The sequence below is a fragment of the Globicephala melas genome, unplaced genomic scaffold (assembly GCF_963455315.2).
Source record: "Globicephala melas unplaced genomic scaffold, mGloMel1.2 SCAFFOLD_182, whole genome shotgun sequence".
NCBI classification, from domain to species: domain Eukaryota; kingdom Metazoa; phylum Chordata; class Mammalia; order Artiodactyla; family Delphinidae; genus Globicephala; species Globicephala melas.
The window spans coordinates 394,127-409,442 of record NW_027207354.1 but is presented as its reverse complement, the minus strand read 5'-3'; the positions used below and the strand labels follow the sequence as shown (position 1 = coordinate 409,442).

Genomic DNA, 15,316 nt, shown 5'->3' with positions numbered 1-15,316 from the left:
AGTTCTGCCAGCAGGCCCCTCCTGGTCCTATACCATGCACTAAGTACATCTGCAGCTGCAGACTCCAAACCCCTGGTCTCTGGGCACCTCCTCTGTGTCTCAGCTGTCCCTGTCCACAGAGAGCCTCATACAAGAAGTTGCTTCCAAACTGGGAGGTTCCACATCTGGGCAGGTCCAGCTCCAGGCCCAGTGAAGGGCATGAAGAAGGCTGAGGCTCTGGACTCCAGCCAGGCCTTCAGCAGGCCTCTGAGGCCAAGGTCTTCCTAGTCTCAAGAGGGGCCAAGAGACGCAATGTGTCATTTGAACAAGTGAGTCAGCGGGCGGTGAGCGAATGAATGACCGCTCGAGGGGATGTATGCCGGCCACCGGGCCCTGTTTGACTGTCCAGGCTCAGCTTACCTGACCCTGGTTACCAGGGAATGCCACTCTGGGCCCTCCTTTTCATCCCCCTCCCTCACTGTGACCTCACCACCTGCCCCATTATGACCCAGTCTGGCTCCCAGTTAAAACTGGAGGGCAGAGGGCCCAGGCAGTCCTGGGACCAACGGCCATGGGTGAGCGAAACTACTACCGAGCCGAGCCGTTCACTGGCCCCATCCCCAGGAAATGCCAGGAGCAAGGATACTCAATTCTTCTGATCCCGGTCAGCTTCATCTTGCTCAACGTGGGGATCAACATGGTGACTATGGTCAGGGCAGGATCTGTGCAGCGCGGTTGGGGGAGCCCTGGGGTCTTGAAGGGGCTGAGGTGGGAGGGCTGCTGGGGTGTGACCGGGACAAGGGTTGGATTTCAGGGCTCACCCTGCTCCCGGCCTCCCCCCTCCCCTTCTTCCCTCAACTCTGGAGGCATCTGAAGAGATTCTTGCGGGCACTTTTCAATCGTATTTTCCACAAAGGTGAGTGGGCGCCGGCGTGGGTTCAGGGGATGTGGGCCTGTCCCCTTTCTTCTATCCCTGCCTTGATTCTCAGCCCCTCAGGAACCCAGGCCCTGACCCATCTCACCTTTCCCCACAGACAAGCAAGCCAGCTGTGTAGGCACCCATCGCATGTGCATGCGCTGCTCCGTGGATCCCAAGAACCTGTGCTCAAGAGTTTCTTCCCACTTCTGCCATCGCCCAAGCTTCCTGCTCGGGCAGGTAAACCCACCTTGACTACTGCCTGCAGCGGGGCTCGGCGGGGGCGGAGCCGGCGGCCCCCCCGCCGCGGGCGAGTAAAGGAGAAGGCGGGCAGAGCGGGAGGCAAAAAGCCTACAGCACCCGGTATTCCCAGGCGGTCTCCCATCCAAGTACTAACCAGGCCCGACCCTGCTTAGCTTCCGAGATCAGACGAGATCGGGCGCGTTCAGGGTGGTATGGCCGTAGACGGGGGCGGGGGGCCGCGGGCGGCCTCTTGAGGCCCAGTTTCGCTGGCGCTGGCGCCTTAACGCCAGCCTGGTGGCCGGCCCGCCCCGGCAGGGCCCCCTCGCCCGCCCAGGCAGGGGCAACGGAGGTCTCGGGTATCGGGCGGCGGCAGAGGGTTTGGCGACCACCTCCCAGCCCAGGGCGGCCGTGACCCAGCAAACCCTTCGGCGCTTGGCGCCCCGCCCAAGATCCCGCACGTCGCTCACAGGGACGTGGCCCCGGAGGCTTCAGGGCCCGGGGCCCGCGGTCCCTTGGGCATCGGCCCTGCCCGCCCACGCGGCCCTAGGCGCAGCCCGGCCGCAGCCCGGGCCGGCCCTCCTGCCCGACAGCAGCTGGCCCGAAGCCACCGGGAGCCACCATTGAGTCGCCACGGCCCCTCAGCCCCGGCAAGGCCACCCTTGCCCCCACACCCCCCGCCGAGCTCAGGACCCCGCCCCTGGTGGCCGGCAGGCCCGGGGAAGCGGCCCCTGCCCTCGATCCCGCTCCCGCACCCGGCCGCGGTGACACGCCAGAGGGGCGGGGTGGGGGGGGGCTTTTGTCGGAGGGAGCTGTGGAGGGACACACCGGCACACAGGTGGCGGCGCCGGGGCTGGGCGCCGGTGGGGGCGGCCAGGTGCAGGTCGAGGGGCTCGCGGGCCGAAAGGACGGCAACTGGGCCCGCGGCGGAGTCTGGGTCCGGGCCAGCCACCCCGGGAGCGTCTGGGGTGCGCCTGCCTTCCAGGGCCGCCTTCTGGCCGCCTGGCCGGCCGGGCCGGCGGGGAGCGACCCCGCCGGCGCGCGCCGTGGTGGGAGGGGCCTGAGGAGGTGGGGCCTGCAGCGGGGCCCGGCGGGGGCGGAGCCGGCGGCCCCCGCCGCGGGCGAGTAAAGGAGAAGGCGGGCGGAGCGGGAGGCAAAAAGCCTACAGCACCCGGTATTCCCAGGCGGTCTCCCATCCAAGTACTAACCAGGCCCGACCCTGCTTAGCTTCCGAGATCAGACGAGATCGGGCGCGTTCAGGGTGGTATGGCCGTAGACGGGGGCGGGGGGCCGCGGGCGGCCTCTTGAGGCCCAGTTTCGCTGGCGCTGGCGCCTTAACGCCAGCCTGGTGGCCGGCCCGCCCCGGCAGGGCCCCCTCGCCCGCCCAGGCAGGGGCAACGGAGGTCTCGGGTATCGGGCGGCGGCGGAGGGTTTGGCGACCACCTCCCAGCCCAGGGCGGCCGTGACCCAGCAAACCCTTCGGCGCTTGGCGCCCCGCCCAAGATCCCGCACGTCGCTCACAGGGACGTGGCCCCGGAGGCTTCAGGGCCCGGGGCCCGCGGTCCCTTGGGCATCGGCCCTGCCCGCCCACGCGGCCCTAGGCGCAGCCCGGCCGCAGCCCGGGCCGGCCCTCCTGCCCGACAGCAGCTGGCCCGAAGCCACTGGGAGCCACCATTGAGTCGCCACGGCCCCTCAGCCCCGGCAAGGCCACCCTTGCCCCCACACCCCCCGCCGAGCTCAGGACCCCGCCCCTGGTGGCCGGCAGGCCCGGGGAAGCGGCCCCTGCCCTCGATCCCGCTCCCGCACCCGGCCGCGGTGACACGCCAGAGGGGCGGGGTGGGGGGGGGCTTTTGTCGGAGGGAGCTGTGGAGGGACACACCGGCACACAGGTGGCGGCGCCGGGGCTGGGCGCCGGTGGGGGCGGCCAGGTGCAGGTCGAGGGGCTCGCGGGCCGAAAGGACGGCAACTGGGCCCGCGGCGGAGTCTGGGTCCGGGCCAGCCACCCCGGGAGCGTCTGGGGTGCGCCTGCCTTCCAGGGCCGCCTTCTGGCCGCCTGGCCGGCCGGGCCGGCGGGGAGCGACCCCGCCGGCGCGCGCCGTGGTGGGAGGGGCCTGAGGAGGTGGGGCCTGCAGCGGGGCCCGGCGGGGGCGGAGCCGGCGGCCCCCGCCGCGGGCGAGTAAAGGAGAAGGCGGGCGGAGCGGGAGGCAAAAAGCCTACAGCACCCGGTATTCCCAGGCGGTCTCCCATCCAAGTACTAACCAGGCCCGACCCTGCTTAGCTTCCGAGATCAGACGAGATCGGGCGCGTTCAGGGTGGTATGGCTGTAGACGGGGGCGGGGGGCCGCGGGCGGCCTCTTGAGGCCCAGTTTCGCTGGCGCTGGCGCCTTAACGCCAGCCTGGCGGCCGGCCCGCCCCGGCAGGGCCCCCTCGCCCGCCCAGGCAGGGGCAACGGAGGTCTCGGGTATCGGGCGGCGGCGGAGGGTTTGGCGACCACCTCCCAGCCCAGGGCGGCCGTGACCCAGCAAACCCTTCGGCGCTTGGCGCCCCGCCCAAGATCCCGCACGTCGCTCACAGGGACGTGGCCCCGGAGGCTTCAGGGCCCGGGGCCCGCGGTCCCTTGGGCATCGGCCCTGCCCGCCCACGCGGCCCTAGGCGCAGCCCGGCCGCAGCCCGGGCCGGCCCTCCTGCCCGACAGCAGCTGGCCCGAAGCCACCGGGAGCCACCATTGAGTCGCCACGGCCCCTCAGCCCCGGCAAGGCCACCCTTGCCCCCACACCCCCCGCCGAGCTCAGGACCCCGCCCCGGTGGCCGGCAGGCCCGGGGAAGCGGCCCCTGCCCTCGATCCCGCTCCCGCACCCGGCCGCGCTGACACGCCAGAGGGGCGGGGTGGGGGTGGGGCTTTTGTCGGAGGGAGCTGTGGAGGGACACACCGGCACACAGGTGGCGGCGCCGGGGCTGGGCGCCGGTGGGGGCGGCCAGGTGCAGGTCGAGGGGCTCGCGGGCCGAAAGGACGGCAACTGGGCCCATGGCGGAGTCTGGGTCTGGAGGGCTCTGAGCCTCCATCCGCTCTGGTGCCTCGGGTCTACCGGCCCGACGCCTGGTAGCGCGACACCCCACCGGCCCACAGACGTAGCCTCCCCAGCTGTGCTCACAGCGAGTCCAACCGCAGCCTGCATCCCTCCACGGGACACTTGGATTACTCCCGCGATCCCCACGAGGTGCGGCACCCGGCGGCCGAATGGGCTGAGATCCTGCCCTTGCGGCGCCCTGTGGCCACCTCCGCCTCCCTCACGGTACTGGCCGAGGCCTCGGACCAGCGGGCCCCGGCTCCCAGCTCAGCGCTGCTCCTCCGCCCCTCTCACCTCCTGCCCGACGTCCAGGCTACCGAGCACCCTCCACCCCCGCCCACCTTCATGCCACTCAGCCGGAACCCGGGAGGCAATGCCAACTACCAGGTGTATGACAGTCTGGTGCTGAAGCGGCAACCGCAGGAGGGCCAAGCGCGGGCCAACTCGCTGCTACCTTCCACCTCGGCCTCCAGGCCCTCTCTGCACGGGAGCCAGACTGGGAAAATGAACTTACCAGCAGCAAATGGGGGCAGGGGCAGGGGGCGGCAGGGCATGGAGAGAGGAATAAAGAGCGCCAGAGTCCAGGAAACATTGGTGGTCTGTGGCTTGGAAGCGCCACTCCTTCTGCCAGCCTGGGTCCCTGCGCTTGGCTTCCTGCAATAAGAAGCCAGTGTCCCCTTCTTGGCCTGAGGGTCCCTTTGGTTTAGTGGCCACAGTTCTGCCAGCAGGCCCCTCCTGGTCCTATACCATGCACTAAGTACATCTGCAGCTGCAGACTCCAAACCCCTGGTCTCTGGGCACCTCCTCTGTGTCTCAGCTGTCCCTGTCCACAGAGAGCCTCATACAAGAAGTTGCTTCCAAACTGGGAGGTTCCACATCTGGGCAGGTCCAGCTCCAGGCCCAGTGAAGGGCATGAAGAAGGCTGAGGCTCTGGACTCCAGCCAGGCCTTCAGCAGGCCTCTGAGGCCAAGGTCTTCCTAGTCTCAAGAGGGGCCAAGAGACGCAATGTGTCATTTGAACAAGTGAGTCAGCGGGCGGTGAGCGAATGAATGACCGCTCGAGGGGATGTATGCCGGCCACCGGGCCCTGTTTGACTGTCCAGGCTCAGCTTACCTGACCCTGGTTACCAGGGAATGCCACTCTGGGCCCTCCTTTTCATCCCCCTCCCTCACTGTGACCTCACCACCTGCCCCATTATGACCCAGTCTGGCTCCCAGTTAAAACTGGAGGGCAGAGGGCCCAGGCAGTCCTGGGACCAACGGCCATGGGTGAGCGAAACTACTACCGAGCCGAGCCGTTCACTGGCCCCATCCCCAGGAAATGCCAGGAGCAAGGATACTCAATTCTTCTGATCCCGGTCAGCTTCATCTTGCTCAACGTGGGGATCAACATGGTGACTATGGTCAGGGCAGGATCTGTGCAGCGCGGTTGGGGGAGCCCTGGGGTCTTGAAGGGGCTGAGGTGGGAGGGCTGCTGGGGTGTGACCGGGACAAGGGTTGGATTTCAGGGCTCACCCTGCTCCCGGCCTCCCCCCTCCCCTTCTTCCCTCAACTCTGGAGGCATCTGAAGAGATTCTTGCGGGCACTTTTCAATCGTATTTTCCACAAAGGTGAGTGGGCGCCGGCGTGGGTTCAGGGGATGTGGGCCTGTCCCCTTTCTTCTATCCCTGCCTTGATTCTCAGCCCCTCAGGAACCCAGGCCCTGACCCATCTCGCCTTTCCCCACAGACAAGCAAGCCAGCTGTGTAGGCACCCATCGCATGTGCATGCGCTGCTCCGTGGATCCCAAGAACCTGTGCTCAAGAGTTTCTTCCCACTTCTGCCATCGCCCAAGCTTCCTGCTCGGGCAGGTAAACCCACCTTGACTACTGCCTGCAGCGGGGCTCGGCGGGGGCGGAGCCGGCGGCCCCCCCGCCGCGGGCGAGTAAAGGAGAAGGCGGGCGGAGCGGGAGGCAAAAAGCCTACAGCACCCGGTATTCCCAGGCGGTCTCCCATCCAAGTACTAACCAGGCCCGACCCTGCTTAGCTTCCGAGATCAGACGAGATCGGGCGCGTTCAGGGTGGTATGGCCGTAGACGGGGGCGGGGGGCCGCGGGCGGCCTCTTGAGGCCCAGTTTCGCTGGCGCTGGCGCCTTAACGCCAGCCTGGCGGCCGGCCCGCCCCGGCAGGGCCCCCTCGCCCGCCCAGGCAGGGGCAACGGAGGTCTCGGGTATCGGGCGGCGGCGGAGGGTTTGGCGACCACCTCCCAGCCCAGGGCGGCCGTGACCCAGCAAACCCTTCGGCGCTTGGCGCCCCGCCCAAGATCCCGCACGTCGCTCACAGGGACGTGGCCCCGGAGGCTTCAGGGCCCGGGGCCCGCGGTCCCTTGGGCATCGGCCCTGCCCGCCCACGCGGCCCTAGGCGCAGCCCGGCCGCAGCCCGGGCCGGCCCTCCTGCCCGACAGCAGCTGGCCCGAAGCCACTGGGAGCCACCATTGAGTCGCCACGGCCCCTCAGCCCCGGCAAGGCCACCCTTGCCCCCACACCCCCCGCCGAGCTCAGGACCCCGCCCCTGGTGGCCGGCAGGCCCGGGGAAGCGGCCCCTGCCCTCGATCCCGCTCCCGCACCCGGCCGCGGTGACACGCCAGAGGGGCGGGGTGGGGGGGGGCTTTTGTCGGAGGGAGCTGTGGAGGGACACACCGGCACACAGGTGGCGGCGCCGGGGCTGGGCGCCGGTGGGGGCGGCCAGGTGCAGGTCGAGGGGCTCGCGGGCCGAAAGGACGGCAACTGGGCCCGCGGCGGAGTCTGGGTCCGGGCCAGCCACCCCGGGAGCGTCTGGGGTGCGCCTGCCTTCCAGGGCCGCCTTCTGGCCGCCTGGCCGGCCGGGCCGGCGGGGAGCGACCCCGCCGGCGCGCGCCGTGGTGGGAGGGGCCTGAGGAGGTGGGGCCTGCAGCGGGGCCCGGCGGGGGCGGAGCCGGCGGCCCCCGCCGCGGGCGAGTAAAGGAGAAGGCGGGCGGAGCGGGAGGCAAAAAGCCTACAGCACCCGGTATTCCCAGGCGGTCTCCCATCCAAGTACTAACCAGGCCCGACCCTGCTTAGCTTCCGAGATCAGACGAGATCGGGCGCGTTCAGGGTGGTATGGCCGTAGACGGGGGCGGGGGGCCGCGGGCGGCCTCTTGAGGCCCAGTTTCGCTGGCGCTGGCGCCTTAACGCCAGCCTGGCGGCCGGCCCGCCCCGGCAGGGCCCCCTCGCCCGCCCAGGCAGGGGCAACGGAGGTCTCGGGTATCGGGCGGCGGCGGAGGGTTTGGCGACCACCTCCCAGCCCAGGGCGGCCGTGACCCAGCAAACCCTTCGGCGCTTGGCGCCCCGCCCAAGATCCCGCACGTCGCTCACAGGGACGTGGCCCCGGAGGCTTCAGGGCCCGGGGCCCGCGGTCCCTTGGGCATCGGCCCTGCCCGCCCACGCGGCCCTAGGCGCAGCCCGGCCGCAGCCCGGGCCGGCCCTCCTGCCCGACAGCAGCTGGCCCGAAGCCACCGGGAGCCACCATTGAGTCGCCACGGCCCCTCAGCCCCGGCAAGGCCACCCTTGCCCCCACACCCCCCGCCGAGCTCAGGACCCCGCCCCTGGTGGCCGGCAGGCCCGGGGAAGCGGCCCCTGCCCTCGATCCCGCTCCCGCACCCGGCCGCGCTGACACGCCAGAGGGGCGGGGTGGGGGTGGGGCTTTTGTCGGAGGGAGCTGTGGAGGGACACACCGGCACACAGGTGGCGGCGCCGGGGCTGGGCGCCGGTGGGGGCGGCCAGGTGCAGGTCGAGGGGCTCGCGGGCCGAAAGGACGGCAACTGGGCCCATGGCGGAGTCTGGGTCTGGAGGGCTCTGAGCCTCCATCCGCTCTGGTGCCTCGGGTCTACCGGCCCGACGCCTGGTAGCGCGACACCCCACCGGCCCACAGACGTAGCCTCCCCAGCTGTGCTCACAGCGAGTCCAACCGCAGCCTGCATCCCTCCACGGGACACTTGGATTACTCCCGCGATCCCCACGAGGTGCGGCACCCGGCGGCCGAATGGGCTGAGATCCTGCCCTTGCGGCGCCCTGTGGCCACCTCCGCCTCCCTCACGGTACTGGCCGAGGCCTCGGACCAGCGGGCCCCGGCTCCCAGCTCAGCGCTGCTCCTCCGCCCCTCTCACCTCCTGCCCGACGTCCAGGCTACCGAGCACCCTCCACCCCCGCCCACCTTCATGCCACTCAGCCGGAACCCGGGAGGCAATGCCAACTACCAGGTGTATGACAGTCTGGTGCTGAAGCGGCAACCGCAGGAGGGCCAAGCGCGGGCCAACTCGCTGCTACCTTCCACCTCGGCCTCCAGGCCCTCTCTGCACGGGAGCCAGACTGGGAAAGTGAACTTACCAGCAGCAAGTGGGGGCAGGGGCAGGGGGCGGCAGGGCATGGAGAGAGGAATAAAGAGCGCCAGAGTCCAGGAAACATTGGTGGTCTGTGGCTTGGAAGCGCCACTCCTTCTGCCAGCCTGGGTCCCTGCGCTTGGCTTCCTGCAATAAGAAGCCAGTGTCCCCTTCTTGGCCTGAGGGTCCCTTTGGTTTAGTGGCCACAGTTCTGCCAGCAGGCCCCTCCTGGTCCTATACCATGCACTAAGTACATCTGCAGCTGCAGACTCCAAACCCCTGGTCTCTGGGCACCTCCTCTGTGTCTCAGCTGTCCCTGTCCACAGAGAGCCTCATACAAGAAGTTGCTTCCAAACTGGGAGGTTCCACATCTGGGCAGGTCCAGCTCCAGGCCCAGTGAAGGGCATGAAGAAGGCTGAGGCTCTGGACTCCAGCCAGGCCTTCAGCAGGCCTCTGAGGCCAAGGTCTTCCTAGTCTCAAGAGGGGCCAAGAGACGCAATGTGTCATTTGAACAAGTGAGTCAGCGGGCGGTGAGCGAATGAATGACCGCTCGAGGGGATGTATGCCGGCCACCGGGCCCTGTTTGACTGTCCAGGCTCAGCTTACCTGACCCTGGTTACCAGGGAATGCCACTCTGGGCCCTCCTTTTCATCCCCCTCCCTCACTGTGACCTCACCACCTGCCCCATTATGACCCAGTCTGGCTCCCAGTTAAAACTGGAGGGCAGAGGGCCCAGGCAGTCCTGGGACCAACGGCCATGGGTGAGCGAAACTACTACCGAGCCGAGCCGTTCACTGGCCCCATCCCCAGGAAATGCCAGGAGCAAGGATACTCAATTCTTCTGATCCCGGTCAGCTTCATCTTGCTCAACGTGGGGATCAACATGGTGACTATGGTCAGGGCAGGATCTGTGCAGCGCGGTTGGGGGAGCCCTGGGGTCTTGAAGGGGCTGAGGTGGGAGGGCTGCTGGGGTGTGACCGGGACAAGGGTTGGATTTCAGGGCTCACCCTGCTCCCGGCCTCCCCCCTCCCCTTCTTCCCTCAACTCTGGAGGCATCTGAAGAGATTCTTGCGGGCACTTTTCAATCGTATTTTCCACAAAGGTGAGTGGGCGCCGGCGTGGGTTCAGGGGATGTGGGCCTGTCCCCTTTCTTCTATCCCTGCCTTGATTCTCAGCCCCTCAGGAACCCAGGCCCTGACCCATCTCGCCTTTCCCCACAGACAAGCAAGCCAGCTGTGTAGGCACCCATCGCATGTGCATGCGCTGCTCCGTGGATCCCAAGAACCTGTGCTCAAGAGTTTCTTCCCACTTCTGCCATCGCCCAAGCTTCCTGCTCGGGCAGGTAAACCCACCTTGACTACTGCCTGCAGCGGGGCTCGGCGGGGGCGGAGCCGGCGGCCCCCCCGCCGCGGGCGAGTAAAGGAGAAGGCGGGCGGAGCGGGAGGCAAAAAGCCTACAGCACCCGGTATTCCCAGGCGGTCTCCCATCCAAGTACTAACCAGGCCCGACCGTGCTTAGCTTCCGAGATCAGACGAGATCGGGCGCGTTCAGGGTGGTATGGCCGTAGACGGGGGCGGGGGGCCGCGGGCGGCCTCTTGAGGCCCAGTTTCGCTGGCGCTGGCGCCTTAACGCCAGCCTGGCGGCCGGCCCGCCCCGGCAGGGCCCCCTCGCCCGCCCAGGCAGGGGCAACGGAGGTCTCGGGTATCGGGCGGCGGCGGAGGGTTTGGCGACCACCTCCCAGCCCAGGGCGGCCGTGACCCAGCAAACCCTTCGGCGCTTGGCGCCCCGCCCAAGATCCCGCACGTCGCTCACAGGGACGTGGCCCCGGAGGCTTCAGGGCCCGGGGCCCGCGGTCCCTTGGGCATCGGCCCTGCCCGCCCACGCGGCCCTAGGCGCAGCCCGGCCGCAGCCCGGGCCGGCCCTCCTGCCCGACAGCAGCTGGCCCGAAGCCACCGGGAGCCACCATTGAGTCGCCACGGCCCCTCAGCCCCGGCAAGGCCACCCTTGCCCCCACACCCCCCGCCGAGCTCAGGACCCCGCCCCTGGTGGCCGGCAGGCCCGGGGAAGCGGCCCCTGCCCTCGATCCCGCTCCCGCACCCGGCCGCGGTGACACGCCAGAGGGGCGGGGTGGGGGTGGGGCTTTTGTCGGAGGGAGCTGTGGAGGGACACACCGGCACACAGGTGGCGGCGCCGGGGCTGGGCGCCGGTGGGGGCGGCCAGGTGCAGGTCGAGGGGCTCGCGGGCCGAAAGGACGGCAACTGGGCCCATGGCGGAGTCTGGGTCTGGAGGGCTCTGAGCCTCCATCCGCTCTGGTGCCTCGGGTCTACCGGCCCGACGCCTGGTAGCGCGACACCCCACCGGCCCACAGACGTAGCCTCCCCAGCTGTGCTCACAGCGAGTCCAACCGCAGCCTGCATCCCTCCACGGGACACTTGGATTACTCCCGCGATCCCCACGAGGTGCGGCACCCGGCGGCCGAATGGGCTGAGATCCTGCCCTTGCGGCGCCCTGTGGCCACCTCCGCCTCCCTCACGGTACTGGCCGAGGCCTCGGACCAGCGGGCCCCGGCTCCCAGCTCAGCGCTGCTCCTCCGCCCCTCTCACCTCCTGCCCGACGTCCAGGCTACCGAGCACCCTCCACCCCCGCCCACCTTCATGCCACTCAGCCGGAACCCGGGAGGCAATGCCAACTACCAGGTGTATGACAGTCTGGTGCTGAAGCGGCAACCGCAGGAGGGCCAAGCGCGGGCCAACTCGCTGCTACCTTCCACCTCGGCCTCCAGGCCCTCTCTGCACGGGAGCCAGACTGGGAAAGTGAACTTACCAGCAGCAAGTGGGGGCAGGGGCAGGGGGCGGCAGGGCATGGAGAGAGGAATAAAGAGCGCCAGAGTCCAGGAAACATTGGTGGTCTGTGGCTTGGAAGCGCCACTCCTTCTGCCAGCCTGGGTCCCTGCGCTTGGCTTCCTGCAATAAGAAGCCAGTGTCCCCTTCTTGGCCTGAGGGTCCCTTTGGTTTAGTGGCCACAGTTCTGCCAGCAGGCCCCTCCTGGTCCTATACCATGCACTAAGTACATCTGCAGCTGCAGACTCCAAACCCCTGGTCTCTGGGCACCTCCTCTGTGTCTCAGCTGTCCCTGTCCACAGAGAGCCTCATACAAGAAGTTGCTTCCAAACTGGGAGGTTCCACATCTGGGCAGGTCCAGCTCCAGGCCCAGTGAAGGGCATGAAGAAGGCTGAGGCTCTGGACTCCAGCCAGGCCTTCAGCAGGCCTCTGAGGCCAAGGTCTTCCTAGTCTCAAGAGGGGCCAAGAGACGCAATGTGTCATTTGAACAAGTGAGTCAGCGGGCGGTGAGCGAATGAATGACCGCTCGAGGGGATGTATGCCGGCCACCGGGCCCTGTTTGACTGTCCAGGCTCAGCTTACCTGACCCTGGTTACCAGGGAATGCCACTCTGGGCCCTCCTTTTCATCCCCCTCCCTCACTGTGACCTCACCACCTGCCCCATTATGACCCAGTCTGGCTCCCAGTTAAAACTGGAGGGCAGAGGGCCCAGGCAGTCCTGGGACCAACGGCCATGGGTGAGCGAAACTACTACCGAGCCGAGCCGTTCACTGGCCCCATCCCCAGGAAATGCCAGGAGCAAGGATACTCAATTCTTCTGATCCCGGTCAGCTTCATCTTGCTCAACGTGGGGATCAACATGGTGACTATGGTCAGGGCAGGATCTGTGCAGCGCGGTTGGGGGAGCCCTGGGGTCTTGAAGGGGCTGAGGTGGGAGGGCTGCTGGGGTGTGACCGGGACAAGGGTTGGATTTCAGGGCTCACCCTGCTCCCGGCCTCCCCCCTCCCCTTCTTCCCTCAACTCTGGAGGCATCTGAAGAGATTCTTGCGGGCACTTTTCAATCGTATTTTCCACAAAGGTGAGTGGGCGCCGGCGTGGGTTCAGGGGATGTGGGCCTGTCCCCTTTCTTCTATCCCTGCCTTGATTCTCAGCCCCTCAGGAACCCAGGCCCTGACCCATCTCACCTTTCCCCACAGACAAGCAAGCCAGCTGTGTAGGCACCCATCGCATGTGCATGCGCTGCTCCGTGGATCCCAAGAACCTGTGCTCAAGAGTTTCTTCCCACTTCTGCCATCGCCCAAGCTTCCTGCTCGGGCAGGTAAACCCACCTTGACTACTGCCTGCAGCGGGGCTCGGCGGGGGCGGAGCCGGCGGCCCCCCCGCCGCGGGCGAGTAAAGGAGAAGGCGGGCGGAGCGGGAGGCAAAAAGCCTACAGCACCCGGTATTCCCAGGCGGTCTCCCATCCAAGTACTAACCAGGCCCGACCCTGCTTAGCTTCCGAGATCAGACGAGATCGGGCGCGTTCAGGGTGGTATGGCCGTAGACGGGGGCGGGGGGCCGCGGGCGGCCTCTTGAGGCCCAGTTTCGCTGGCGCTGGCGCCTTAACGCCAGCCTGGTGGCCGGCCCGCCCCGGCAGGGCCCCCTCGCCCGCCCAGGCAGGGGCAACGGAGGTCTCGGGTATCGGGCGGCGGCAGAGGGTTTGGCGACCACCTCCCAGCCCAGGGCGGCCGTGACCCAGCAAACCCTTCGGCGCTTGGCGCCCCGCCCAAGATCCCGCACGTCGCTCACAGGGACGTGGCCCCGGAGGCTTCAGGGCCCGGGGCCCGCGGTCCCTTGGGCATCGGCCCTGCCCGCCCACGCGGCCCTAGGCGCAGCCCGGCCGCAGCCCGGGCCGGCCCTCCTGCCCGACAGCAGCTGGCCCGAAGCCACCGGGAGCCACCATTGAGTCGCCACGGCCCCTCAGCCCCGGCAAGGCCACCCTTGCCCCCACACCCCCCGCCGAGCTCAGGACCCCGCCCCTGGTGGCCGGCAGGCCCGGGGAAGCGGCCCCTGCCCTCGATCCCGCTCCCGCACCCGGCCGCGGTGACACGCCAGAGGGGCGGGGTGGGGGGGGGCTTTTGTCGGAGGGAGCTGTGGAGGGACACACCGGCACACAGGTGGCGGCGCCGGGGCTGGGCGCCGGTGGGGGCGGCCAGGTGCAGGTCGAGGGGCTCGCGGGCCGAAAGGACGGCAACTGGGCCCGCGGCGGAGTCTGGGTCCGGGCCAGCCACCCCGGGAGCGTCTGGGGTGCGCCTGCCTTCCAGGGCCGCCTTCTGGCCGCCTGGCCGGCCGGGCCGGCGGGGAGCGACCCCGCCGGCGCGCGCCGTGGTGGGAGGGGCCTGAGGAGGTGGGGCCTGCAGCGGGGCCCGGCGGGGGCGGAGCCGGCGGCCCCCGCCGCGGGCGAGTAAAGGAGAAGGCGGGCGGAGCGGGAGGCAAAAAGCCTACAGCACCCGGTATTCCCAGGCGGTCTCCCATCCAAGTACTAACCAGGCCCGACCCTGCTTAGCTTCCGAGATCAGACGAGATCGGGCGCGTTCAGGGTGGTATGGCCGTAGACGGGGGCGGGGGGCCGCGGGCGGCCTCTTGAGGCCCAGTTTCGCTGGCGCTGGCGCCTTAACGCCAGCCTGGTGGCCGGCCCGCCCCGGCAGGGCCCCCTCGCCCGCCCAGGCAGGGGCAACGGAGGTCTCGGGTATCGGGCGGCGGCGGAGGGTTTGGCGACCACCTCCCAGCCCAGGGCGGCCGTGACCCAGCAAACCCTTCGGCGCTTGGCGCCCCGCCCAAGATCCCGCACGTCGCTCACAGGGACGTGGCCCCGGAGGCTTCAGGGCCTGGGGCCCGCGGTCCCTTGGGCATCGGCCCTGCCCGCCCACGCGGCCCTAGGCGCAGCCCGGCCGCAGCCCGGGCCGGCCCTCCTGCCCGACAGCAGCTGGCCCGAAGCCACTGGGAGCCACCATTGAGTCGCCACGGCCCCTCAGCCCCGGCAAGGCCACCCTTGCCCCCACACCCCCCGCCGAGCTCAGGACCCCGCCCCTGGTGGCCGGCAGGCCCGGGGAAGCGGCCCCTGCCCTCGATCCCGCTCCCGCACCCGGCCGCGGTGACACGCCAGAGGGGCGGGGTGGGGGGGGGCTTTTGTCGGAGGGAGCTGTGGAGGGACACACCGGCACACAGGTGGCGGCGCCGGGGCTGGGCGCCGGTGGGGGCGGCCAGGTGCAGGTCGAGGGGCTCGCGGGCCGAAAGGACGGCAACTGGGCCCGCGGCGGAGTCTGGGTCCGGGCCAGCCACCCCGGGAGCGTCTGGGGTGCGCCTGCCTTCCAGGGCCGCCTTCTGGCCGCCTGGCCGGCCGGGCCGGCGGGGAGCGACCCCGCCGGCGCGCGCCGTGGTGGGAGGGGCCTGAGGAGGTGGGGCCTGCAGCGGGGCCCGGCGGGGGCGGAGCCGGCGGCCCCCGCCGCGGGCGAGTAAAGGAGAAGGCGGGCGGAGCGGGAGGCAAAAAGCCTACAGCACCCGGTATTCCCAGGCGGTCTCCCATCCAAGTACTAACCAGGCCCGACCCTGCTTAGCTTCCGAGATCAGACGAGATCGGGCGCGTTCAGGGTGGTATGGCTGTAGACGGGGGCGGGGGGCCGCGGGCGGCCTCTTGAGGCCCAGTTTCGCTGGCGCTGGCGCCTTAACGCCAGCCTGGCGGCCGGCCCGCCCCGGCAGGGCCCCCTCGCCCGCCCAGGCAGGGGCAACGGAGGTCTCGGGTATCGGGCGGCGGCGGAGGGTTTGGCGACCACCTCCCAGCCCAGGGCGGCCGTGACCCAGCAAACCCTTCGGCGCTTGGCGCCCCGCCCAAGATCCCGCACGTCGCTCACAGGGACGTG

The 15,316-nt window shown here is 69.5% G+C and overlaps 9 non-coding genes across 9 annotated transcripts; all 9 read right to left on the bottom strand.

The window, feature by feature from the left end:
- Positions 1-1,243: 1,243 nt before the first annotated feature.
- On the bottom strand, positions 1,244-1,362 carry LOC132595508 (5S ribosomal RNA). The gene has a single exon (XR_009561650.1). It is a non-coding gene; the product is annotated as a 5S ribosomal RNA (ribosomal RNA).
- Positions 1,363-2,294: 932 nt separating this feature from the next.
- LOC132595507 (5S ribosomal RNA) lies at positions 2,295-2,413 on the bottom strand. The gene has a single exon (XR_009561649.1). It is a non-coding gene; the product is annotated as a 5S ribosomal RNA (ribosomal RNA).
- A 932-nt stretch (positions 2,414-3,345) lies between these two features.
- Positions 3,346-3,464, bottom strand: LOC132595535 (5S ribosomal RNA). Its single transcript, XR_009561676.1, has one exon. It is a non-coding gene; the product is annotated as a 5S ribosomal RNA (ribosomal RNA).
- A 2,696-nt stretch (positions 3,465-6,160) lies between these two features.
- LOC132595506 (5S ribosomal RNA) lies at positions 6,161-6,279 on the bottom strand. The gene has a single exon (XR_009561648.1). It is a non-coding gene; the product is annotated as a 5S ribosomal RNA (ribosomal RNA).
- A 932-nt stretch (positions 6,280-7,211) lies between these two features.
- Positions 7,212-7,330, bottom strand: LOC132595504 (5S ribosomal RNA). Its single transcript, XR_009561646.1, has one exon. It is a non-coding gene; the product is annotated as a 5S ribosomal RNA (ribosomal RNA).
- Positions 7,331-10,027: 2,697 nt separating this feature from the next.
- On the bottom strand, positions 10,028-10,146 carry LOC132595546 (5S ribosomal RNA). The gene has a single exon (XR_009561687.1). It is a non-coding gene; the product is annotated as a 5S ribosomal RNA (ribosomal RNA).
- Positions 10,147-12,843: 2,697 nt separating this feature from the next.
- Positions 12,844-12,962, bottom strand: LOC132595503 (5S ribosomal RNA). The gene has a single exon (XR_009561645.1). It is a non-coding gene; the product is annotated as a 5S ribosomal RNA (ribosomal RNA).
- A 932-nt stretch (positions 12,963-13,894) lies between these two features.
- Positions 13,895-14,013, bottom strand: LOC132595502 (5S ribosomal RNA). Its single transcript, XR_009561644.1, has one exon. It is a non-coding gene; the product is annotated as a 5S ribosomal RNA (ribosomal RNA).
- Positions 14,014-14,945: 932 nt separating this feature from the next.
- LOC132595534 (5S ribosomal RNA) lies at positions 14,946-15,064 on the bottom strand. Its single transcript, XR_009561675.1, has one exon. It is a non-coding gene; the product is annotated as a 5S ribosomal RNA (ribosomal RNA).
- Positions 15,065-15,316: the final 252 nt, after the last annotated feature.